Raw genomic sequence first — 12,053 nt, forward strand, 5'->3', positions numbered from 1 at the left:
AAGTCATAGGGGACCTCTATATTCAGACTTTTGAGGAACTTCCATATTGCTTTCCAGAGTAGTTGAACAAGTTTACATGCCCACACACAGTGTAGTAGTATTCCTTTCTGGCCATATTCCCTCCAGCATTTGTTGTTATTAGATTTCTTGATAATGGCCATTCTAACTGTGGTGATTTGGATTCTAAAGTTATTTTGATTTGTATTTCTTTTACGATCAGAGATGTCAGGCATTTCTTCATGTGTCTATTGGCCATTTTTATTTCCTCTTCATGGAAGTCATTCTTAAAGTCTTTAGCTCTCCTTTTAATGGGATGGTTGTTTCTTTAAAAATCTGTTTTGGAGACAAAAGCCATATAATGAATGATTGTTGTCCTAAGATACAATGTTATCTCTCATCTCTTTTGGTTATCTCATATTGTTACAGTATCTCACTTTGTTATCTGATATATTGGATATATTTGTATTTGGTTATTTGAAATTGGATAGGGAAGGGGGAAAACAAGATGGGGGGTTGGGGAGAGGGTAATGGGGACCAAGACATGTGAAAGGGTATCAATGCATGTGAATTAATGCACCTTCTATCTGGCAAATATCATGTATCCCTTTTATTAATTACAATAAAAAATGTCAAAAAAAATCTGTTTTGGAGAGATTCAATTTTTTAGCTTTAGATATCTTTTAGATATGAGGCCCTTGTCTGTTGTATGGCTAGTGAAGATCTTCTCCCATTCTGTTAGCTTTCAATTTAACTTGGTAGCTATATCCTTTGCCATATAGAAGCTCTGTAGTTTAACGTAGTCCAATTTGTCCAAACTTTCTTTAATTCATTGTGTTTCTGGGCCTTTATTAAGAAAGTTTCAACCTGTGCCAAGGAGCCCTAGTGAATTTCCTATTCCTTTTTGTAAAGTTTTGAGGGTATCTGCTTTCACCTCAAGGTCTTTGATCCGTTTGGAATTAATTTTGGTGCAGGGTGACATATTAAGATTCAACTTTAATTTTCTAAAGGTTTTTAATCATTTATGCCAGCACTCCTTGTTAAAGAGGCTGTCTTTCTTCCATCCTATTTTTTTTGCTCCCTTAGCGAAGATTAGGTGGCCATAGGTTTGTAGGTTAATTTCTGGGTCTTTAGTTCTATTCCATTGGTCCTCAGCCTATTCTTGTGCCAGTATCAAGCTGGTTTTTATTAGTATAGCTCTATAATAGAATCTGAAGTTTGGTATTGATATTCCTTCAGCATTGTTCTTTCTGTTAAGGTTTGTGTTTGCTACACGGGTTCTTTTATTATTCCATATGAATTTTTGGATAGCCTCTTCTATTTCATTAAAGAATGATGAGTATTCATGAGTATTGCATTGAATTTATGGGTAAGCCTTGGCAAGATTGACCTTTTCACGTAGTTATCCTCCCAATCCAGGAACATGGGAGATTTTCCACTTCAAGAAGGAAAATTCTTGTGGAAATATATGTATAACATGTCCTTTAAATTATTTTAGGTGATTTTTAATATGCAAGATAACTAATGGTGCCATTTTAAGTAACATATGTTTACTGCTTTTTGGTTCATTGCAAAAGTATCTAGTTTTTCAAAGAAAGATATATAGACTCTTAAGTATTTAAATAAAGCTAAACACACATTCATACTAGTTATGAAGTCATAATAATAGTTGAAGTTCATGGATCAAGTTGATTCTGACAAGCAAAATTTTAAGCACTTTTTAGTGCTGCCAATCTATGTATCTGTCTCTGTTTCTCTTGAATAGCTTAAAGTCTAGAACGAACTGAACATTAACTAACTAACAGGGTTTAAAAATCTGTCCACACATTATGTGTTACTGTTCTGCCCAAGAATTGAAATCTAGCTTACTTTAGAGTTCGTGATGGATGGTGGTGACAGTATTTTGAGTGGATAAAAAGGAGGAAGTGATCACATAGGACTTCTCAGATGAGGTCATCATGCCTTCTCTCTTGATCTCTTGGATCACTTGCTTGGAAGCAAACAGATGACAAATGATGGTATTCTTACAGACTCACGTGACTGGCTCATGTGTAAGGATCAACAGGAGCTCCCTGCCAACAGCTATGTGCGTAAGTCATTTTGGAGCCCAAGCCAAGCCTCCTTAAACATCTTAGCTACAATTGTATCCCCTACTACTATTCTGCCTTAGAATCCTTGAACCATAGGGGCCGTTGAGGGCATTCAGTCCTTAATATTGGGATCGACTGCCTCAAAGGCTGTATCAGTCATTGAAAACTAATACAGTACACAGGGTAAAAGTGCTTCAAAGTCATTCAGCATTTTTTCTTGCAAAGTTTGTAAGATGGTATTTACCTGTTCAATAAACTTAAATCCGTGCATTATGTATTATAGAGTCAGAATGCTCTGAAAGCCCAGAAATAGGTGGTATAGAAAAAAGGTACATGCAATCACTGGTTTCAAAATTTTCATTACAAATTATTTATCAAAGAAAGGAGTTTTGCTGACAAAGGAATGTATTTTAATCTTTTTGGTTTCCATGTTAATTTAGTTATTTTCTTTTTTTACAAAATCATGAACTGGCATCTTAAATTTTGGCAGCCACACAGAATTTCAGTAACGTGAGGACTTGCTGCAAATAATTCATAACATTATGTGTGGTAGTCATCTAACCTGATTATTTATTATGTTCACACTCACTGGCATGTATTTTTTCTGGGATGTTCTGTTGGGAGCTCTTTGTTTAGTGCTCTTGACATTGCCTATTTTTCTCAGGAACTAAAATGTTGAGCAAATCTTGAATTATCTGTACAGCTGACTTGAACTATACCCATCAGAGATAGTTATTTAATCCACAGATTAGACATAAAGGTTGATTTACTATTAACAAATTTCTATTATGGGAAGCATGAATTGGTTTCCATTTATATGCAGAACACTTTGTTGTCTAAACATAAACAATGCTAATCTTCTCACTAATGTTCCACTCCTGGATGGAGATTAGGCCTCTAGACCTTAGTATTTAGAAGTCTTGCATATGAAGGACTCTCAGGTTATTTATCAACTTTTTATGAATTGATTTTCCTCTCTTTAAACTTCTCATTAAACTCTCTTGATCTTTGCTTAGTAATGCCAAAGTCCACAGTCATAATACTCTATCAAAAGCAACCAATGAAAGGAACTAAGTATGTTTTCAACAAAAGTGCTGCTGTACTTTGTTTCTTTATCTAATATTATTGATTGTGGAACAAGTCAACTGCTTGGAAGTTGGAAGGAATATTGCACTTAAATATCATCACCATCATTGTTTACACCATAGAGACATGACAATAAAGCCAATTTCTGTCTCAGCGTGTTCATCTTCTTATTTATAGGTGTTATAGTAACACATATCTAGGTCACGACTATGATAACAAGGTGTTTTACTGAAAGCAGAATCCAGGTTCTAATCCCCGGCTAATTACTTCCAAGGATTATATAGCTACTAGGGCCATAGTGCCTTTCACACTTTTTTCTGGTGAGCAAATTACTTGCCTGTAGTGCTATGAAGGCTAGGAAACTTCACCTGTCATTAAGCCTAGGGAGGCCCGAATTAAAGTCAGTGGAGTTTATCAGTGTGCCTCCGTCACTAAAGAAAATACATTGAGGCATTCCCTCAGGAAACAGCATTTATGATCCTCTCACCACACCTCAGCACTGACATTTCCTGAATTTTATGGAAGCCACTGATGCCATCTTTAAAAAGACTATGCAGGAAGGAAGATGGCGCCAAGACAATAGGGACGCAGCCTAGCTTTCTCTGACAAAAAGAGAGAACCAGGGAGTCCCACGAGCCAACTACCTTAAGAAATCCACAACAACAAACTCAAAAAGCAACGGAGAAGGACTCAAACTGGAAAAGAAATCCAGATAAAGCTCACATCCAACTTTCTCAAAGAATTCGGAACGGGAGGACCCCTCCCCCACCTCTCGCCGCTGGATCCAACCCGCAAAAGCCATGGAAAGCCGCGAAAAGCTGCGAAAAGCAGCAGCCTGCGCCGGCTCAAGCCGCAAAAAGCGGCTTGAGTGGGTGCCGGCTCCACGCCGGGAAAGCGGCGGCGGGCACCGGCTCTAATCCACGAAAAGTGGCGGCAGTGGAGGGCGCCAGGCCAGGAGCCCAACTGCTACAGAAACCAGCACAGAACCAGGCCAGCGAAAGGCGGAAGCAGCGGAACCCAGACGCGGAACCAGAACAGCAAGCAGCGGGACCCAGAAGCAGAACACAGGCCGCGGCGGAGACCCGAGGGGAGTGAAAGGCTCCCCACCACCGTGGAACACTCGCAAACAGACGCAGAGGCGTGAGTAATACAGCGCGTCCCCAAACACATCGGGAAAGCGGAGCGGGTGCCAAGCAATAGAACTTAACTCAGACCCCAACACCCCTCCCGAGAAAGACTGGCAGGAGCAGGGGGGCAAGGAATTTAGAATCCTGTCCCTCCCCTCAACAGCCCCCTCCCTCAGGCCATTGACTGGAGATTGACAGGCAGACTACCTAAGACCCAGCACCCCACCAAGGGAGGCAGGGCTGTCCCAACTCCCACCCACCCAACGGGCTCAACCCCCAGCCCTCTGACTGGAGACTGACAAGTGGGCGGACCCTAAGACTCAGCACCCCACCAGGAAAGGCGGAGCTGCCCCAGCTCCCACCCGCCCACCAGGCTCCTCTCCCAGGCCACTGGATCTGGAGAGTGGAGGGCGCTGGGACCCTGCCTTACAACAGTGGATAGGGGGTGCGGGAAAATAGGAGCCAGCATCTGCCCCCCCTCAACTCTTGAGCGGGGCATCCTCCAGCTGGGAATCCTGAGCAAGACAGCACCAAGGGGCCCTCCACAGTCACAGACTCTGACAAGGCAGTGGAAACACAGCAGGGATCTGAAGGGCCGATCAGCAGACAAGCTCCCCTTCTGAGAACCAAAAAGGCACGGCTCTGCCCTTGGAGCCCAAGTCCCCAGCTGGGCCCCACCCCTGGGAACAGAGGGGCCTCCTGCTGGTCCTGCTGAGAGCCCCTGAAACTCTCAATCCCCAGACCCTTCGCTTGGGGCTGTCCCTGGAAGCAGCACAGGAAAACGTCTGCCAACCGCGCTCAGCAGGAAGCTCGCAGATCCATCCCATGGTCCACTGTGAGGCCACTGGTTGGGCTAAGAGCTAGTCGTGCAGCAACACATAAGGTTTATTCTAATACTTTCCAAACTTTGTACTCAAATACGCTACCTACTTACCCCCTGACCTCTCTCATTCCATATTTCTATCTCTGGACCTCTGTTCGTCTTTCAACCCTTATACTGCATGGATCTACACTTGATGGCTGTTGAGCAATACTGTATATCTAGGTGTTTAATTATTCTCTAGGCTCAGAGGGGCTTAAAGACAATAGAGATTGGATTGAGAGGCTTATTGTTTTGGGTATAAATCGCTTATCAGTGGACGTATTAGACTGGTTGGTAACTGCACAAAAAGAAAGAGTGATAACACCAATCAAAACTTGTGAACATCTAGAGTCTGCCAGCTACAGAGGTCTAGGTTTGTTATATCTGAAAAACTATAATCGTGTTTAGTATTAATCTTGCTCCCATTTTCAAATGGCCAGAACAAGAAACTCAAGAAAAATGTCAAATCAAGAAACAACATCCCCCACCCAATGTAAAAAGACAATGGAACAGTCACTGGCAATCCTAGAGGAAAGTCTTCCAAGTGCTGTACAAATGCAATTGATAAACATCATTAATGAAAAATGTGAAAATATAAAGAAAGAGATAAGGGAGGAAGCCATAGCTGAACAAGAGGAAACCATAAACAAGGTGATAAGTGAAAAAGAAGAAGCCATAAAGGAGGCCATAATAAAGGTTTTTCAAAGAAAGATGGATGAATTCATAGAATCCACAAATAAAAAGGTGACTGAACTCCAGCAAATGTTCAAAGAAAATAAAGCTACTGAGTTAACCACTCAAGTGGAAATCAAGGAGCTAAAGAAATCCATACATGATCTAAAAGAAGAGATGCAAGGCATCAAAAATGAGCAATTAGAAGCAAGGGAGATGAAAAATAAAGTAGATAGATTTGATAGCAGGTTAGACAATGCAGAGGAGAGAATTTCCGGGGCTGAAGATAATTTAGTTATTATAGAGAAAGAACAGAAAATGAGTCAATCCAAATCTAGGAAAAATGAGAGAGTGCTTCAGGAGGTCCAAGATACAATTAGGAAGCCTAATTTACGACTAATTGGTATTGAGGAGGGCGTAGAGAAAGAGGTCAATGGTATTGGAAATATACTTCAGGGAATCATCTCAGAGAATTTCCCAAATATGCAGAAGGGCAGGCCCATCCAGATACAAGAAGCTTTTAGAATCCCAAACAGACCTGACCAGAAAAGAACATCCCACCGCCACATCGTAATCTGAACTGGATCAATAGAAACCAAAAAAAGGATCCTAAAGGCAGCCAGGGAAAAGGGTTCAGTAACCTATAAAGGAAAACCAATCAGAATAACCCCAGATTTCTCAGCAGAGACCATGCAAGCAAGAAGTGACTGGAAGCATATATGTCATGCCCTTAAGTCAAATAACTATCAACCAAGAATACTGTACCCAGCTAAGCTCTCATTCATAACTGAGGGAACAATGAAAACATTCCATTCCAGGGAAAAGCTGCAACAAAACCAACACTACGGAGAATTCTCAAAGATGTTCTATACATAGAAAACCAAAATAAATGCAATATAGGGAAAGAAATGGCACCTAAACAGCATACCATCTAAGGACCACAAGAACTGTCAAGACACAGGCCCTAATAAAAGCTTTTAAAAATGGTAGGAACTAATAAATATCTCTCAGTCCTAATTCTCAATATCAATGGACTTAACTCTCCAATTAAACGGCATAGGCTGTTTAGTTGGATCAAAAAGCAAGAGCCATTGTTCTGCTGTCTTCAAGAGACACATCTTAACCAAAAAAACAACCATCTTTTGAAAGTGAGAGGTTGGAACAAACTCTATCAAGCTGATGGCTCCCATAAACAGGCTGGAGTTGCCATCCTCATATCAGATAAAATAGACTTCAAACTAAAATTAGTAAGAAAAGACAAAGAAGGTTACTACATACTACTAAAGGGATCTTTCCTCCAGGAAGATGTAACGATTCTAAATATTTACACACCTAATCCCGGAGCTCCGAACTTCATCAAGCAAACTTTACTTACACTGAAACCATACATAGATCGAAATACAGTGATTGTCGGTGACTTTAACACACCACTCTCACCTATGGACAGATCAACAAGGCAACAACTCAACAGAGAAACCTTAGAACTGAACAACTATATAGACCAACTAGACCTAACAGACATCTGCAGAATATTCCACCCAGCAACAACACAATATACGTTTTGGAACATTTTCCAAAATAGGTCACATCTTAGGCCATAAAACAAACCTGGACAGATTCAGAAACACTGAAATTATTCCATGAACACTCTTAGACCACAAAGGCATCAAACTGGAACTGAACACACATCTCCACCAACGAAAACCCTGTAACTCATGGAGACTGAACAAGACATGGTTGAATCACCAATGGGTCATCGAAGAGATCAGAACAGAAATCCAACAGTTTATGAAATTTAACAGTAAGGAGCACACAAAATACCAACTCCTTTTGGACACAGCAAAGGCAGTACTCAGAGGAAAATTTATAGCGCTGAGTGCCTACAACAAGTTGGAAAAATTGCAAACCAACAAGTTAATGTCTCACCTTAAGCTCCGGGAAAAAGAGCAACAAACCAACCCTAATCCCAGTAGAAAAAAGCAAATTATTAAAATCAAAGCAGAATTAAATGATTTGGAATCCAAAAAAACTATAGAAAGAATCAACAAAACAAGGAGTTGGTTCTTTGAAAGAATTAACAAAATTGACAAGCCCTTAGCAAATCTTACCAAAAAAAGAAGATAGCATATCGAAATAAATAAAATCGCAGATGGAAATGGTAATATCACAACAGAAATTACCAAGATCCAGAATATCATGAGGGAATACTTCACGCCAACAAATTTGAGAATCTAGATGAAATGCATGAATTCCTAGCCAATATTAACATACCCACACTGAACCAAGAAGAACTAACCCAACTCAACAGGCCTATTTCAAGCTCTGAAATAGAAATGGCAATTAGAGAACTTCCACCTAAGAAAAGCCCAGGGCCAGATGGATTGACAGCTGAATTCTATAAGGTCTTCAAAGCAGAGCTCAAACCAATACTCCTCAAGCTCTTCAACGAAATTGAAAATGAAGGTTCCTTACCAAACTCATTCTATGAAGCCAGTATAACCCTCATCCCCAAACCAGACAGAGAGTCATCAAAGAAAGAGAACTATAGACCTATATCTTTGATGAACATCGATGCAAAACTTCTCAACAAAATACTGGCCAACCGTCTACAACAACTCATCAAAAAAATTATACACTATGATCAAACTGGATTCATCACGGGGAGGCAAAGCTGGTTCAACATACGCAAATCAATTAATATAATTCAACACATCAACAGGAGCAAGGACAAAAATTACATGATTGTCTCAATAGATGCGGAAAAGGCATTTGACAAGATCCAACACCCCTTTATGTTAAAAGCTCTGGAGAAACTAGGAATCCATGGAACATTCCTCAATGTAATAAAGGCTGTGTATGAGAAACCCACTGCTAGTATTATACTTAATGGTGAAAAATCTAAAGCCATTCCCTCTAAAATCAGGAATGAGACAAGGATGCCCACTCTCTCCACTCCTCTTTAACATAGTACTAGAATTCCTAGCTAGTGCAATAAGGCAAGAAGCAAGCATAAAGTTGATCCAAGTAGGTAAAGAGGAAATAAAACTATCCCTCTTTGCAGATGACATGATTCTGTATTTTAAGAATCCTATAGACTCTACTCCCAAGCGCCTTGAGCTGATTCAAAACTTTGGGAGAGTAGCAAGCTATAAAATCAATCCTCAAAAATCAACTGCCTTCCTTTACGCCAACAGTGAGAGGAATGAGGCAATAATCAGGAAAGAAACTCCTTTCACAATAGCCTCAAAGAAAATAAAGTACCTAGGAATTAGCTTAACTAAGAATGTGAAGGACCTTTTTGACGAAAACTTTAAAACCCTAAAAAAGGAAATTAAAGCAGAACTAAGGAAATGGAAAAACCTCCCATGCTCCTGGATTGGAAGAATCAACATTGTGAAAATGACAATCTTGCCAAGAGCTATCTACAAATTCAATGCAATACCCATCAATATCCCAATGTCATTCTTTAAAGAAATAGAAGAGGCAATCCAAAATTTCATATGGAATAATAAAAGACCCTGTATAGCAAAAACACTTCTTAGCAGAAAGAACAGCGCTGGAGGAATTTCAATTCCAAACTTTAGACTCTATTACAGAGCTATAATTCTCAAAATAGCTTGGTACTGGCACAGGAACAGGCCTGAAGACCAATGGAATAGAACTGAGGACCCAGATATTAAACCACAGGCCTATGGCCACCTAATCTTTGACAAGGGAGCCAAAAAAATAGAATGGAAGAAAGACAGCCTCTTCAACAAGTTGTGCTGGTAAAAGTGGTTAAGCACCTGCAGAAAACTAAAGTTGGATCCTTCTTTGTCACCTTGCACTAGAATTAACTCCAAATGGATCAAAGACCTGGAGGTAAAAGCTGACACACTAAAAACTTTACAGGAAGGAATAGGAGATACACTAGGCCTCCTTGGCACAGGTCGAAACTTCCTTAGTAAGGACCAAGAATCACAACAAATCAGAGAAAGGCTGGATAAGTGGGACTGCATTAAACTGCAGAGCTTTTGTATGGCAAAGGACATAGCTAGTAAATTATTTAGGAAGCCTACAGAATGGGAGAAAAATCTTCACCAACCATACAACGGACAAAGGCCTCATATCTAAAATATATCAACAACTCAAAAAATTGAATCACTCCAAAACTAACCTCCAAAGTAACAACCATTCCATTAAAAAATGGGCCAAAGACTTAAAGAGAGTCTTCTCTGAAGAAGAAACAAAAATGGCCTATAGACACATGAAGAAATGCTCAACATCTCTGGTCATAAAAGAAATACAAATCAAAACAACTCTAAGATTCCACCTCACTCCAGTTAGAATGGCCAGGATCAGGAAAATGAATAATAACAGATGCTGGAGGGGATGTGGCCAGGAGGGATCACTACTACAGTGTTGGTGGGAGTGCAAACTTATTCAACCACTATGGAAAGCAATGTCGCAGTGCCTCAAAAGGCTAAACATAGAACTCCCCTATGACCCAGCAATTCCACTACTTGGCATTTACCCAACCATCCTGAAACAAGGGCATACTAAATCCACTAGCACAACAATGTTCATTGCAGCACTATTCACCATAGCAAAGATATGGAACCAACCTAGATGTCCCTCAGTTGATGAGTGGATCAACAAGTTGTGGTATTTGTACACAATGGAATTCTATGCTGCTGTCAGAAAGAATGACATTGCCCCATTTGTTAGGAAATGGAAAGACTTAGAAAAAATCATATTAAGTGAAGTAAGCCAGACTCAAGGGAACTTAGGCTCAATGGTTTCCCTCATTTGTCATAATCAGTAGAAACCTTGGGCTCTACTAGCAGAGATCTGCAATAGAGCAAAATCTTGATACATAAGGCCAAATAATGTGAAGCTAATTGAAAGGACCGCCAGGATATTGAAACAAAAGCCATATAATGAATGATTCTTGTCCTTAATGTACTATGTTGTCTCTCTTCTCCTTTGCTCTCCCTTGGTTATCTCATATTGTTATAGTATCTCACTTTATTATCTGATATATTGAATTTATTTGTATTTGGATATTTGAAATTTGATAGGGAAGGGGGGAAAACCAAAACGGGTGGGGGGTGTGGGGGGGGAGGGAAATGGGTACCAAGACATGTGAAAGGGTATCAATGTATGTGAATTAATGCACCTTCTATCTGGCAAATATCATGGAACCCTTTTACTAATTACAATAAAATAAAAAAATAAAAAATAAAAAGGCTATGCACAGTAAGCTGTCTCTGAGTTAAATAGTTCAAAGAGGGAAACAAAAAACAGGCATAAAAAATCATGTTTGGAAGTTCCAATTTGTTTCATTTTATTTTTGCATTGAACTTTGTCATGGCCTTTGGAGCATGACAAAAGACTTATTTTACATTAGTCCAGAGATCCAGATTCTTTTACCATGAACAGAGTTATTTGTGCTGTAGCCATCTGTAGGAACAAGAAGAGAAGAGGAAGTACATATGGTACCTCCAGCATATGAGCATTCATTTTCGAGCTTTGAAGAAAGGAATATTTAGAGTGCAAAAAATATTAGGAAGAATTGGAGAGGAAATATTCTTTGTCGAAAGGATGAAGAATTCACTGTTTGGTTTGCATATATTGAGTATTAGACACCTTAGGAATATTTGTGTTCTTATTTCAAAATGGAAGCTCTTATTCAAGTTTGGAATTCAATTAAGAGGTTATGGAAAACACACAAAAAATCCAAATACATTGGGGTTTATTTCTTAGGAAAGGTGCCACAAAAAATCAATTTAAACTAGGGATATCACAAGGAGTCTAATACAAAATGAGAAATGAAGTAGAAATAATTTGAAGTAAATCAAAAATTTTGGTGAGTTAATCAAAACAGTGAGTTAATCAAACAAGCTGAGAAAGACACAGACATGAAGAAAGCAAACAAGTAGGATATGATGACTAAAAAAGAAATTGAAGCTTGCTATATGGCCAAAGAGGGTCTTAAACTCATGACCTTCCTGCTTCAGCTTCCTGAGTTCTGGGATCAAAAGGGTTGCTTGTAGTTCACAGTCAGTGTGAAATTTTGATAACTGCTTGATTGTACAAGAAAAAACTTCAAACATATATTCTATCTAATCTCTATGTACCTATTTATCTATCTATTTATCTATCTATCTATCATCTATCTATCTATCTATCTATCTATCTATCTATCTATCTATCTATCTATCTATCTGCTGGCCATTA

This window comes from Megascapheus bottae, chromosome 2, assembly GCF_031878675.1.
Source record: "Megascapheus bottae isolate mThoBot1 chromosome 2, mThoBot2.hap1, whole genome shotgun sequence".
Taxonomy (NCBI): domain Eukaryota; kingdom Metazoa; phylum Chordata; class Mammalia; order Rodentia; family Geomyidae; genus Megascapheus; species Megascapheus bottae.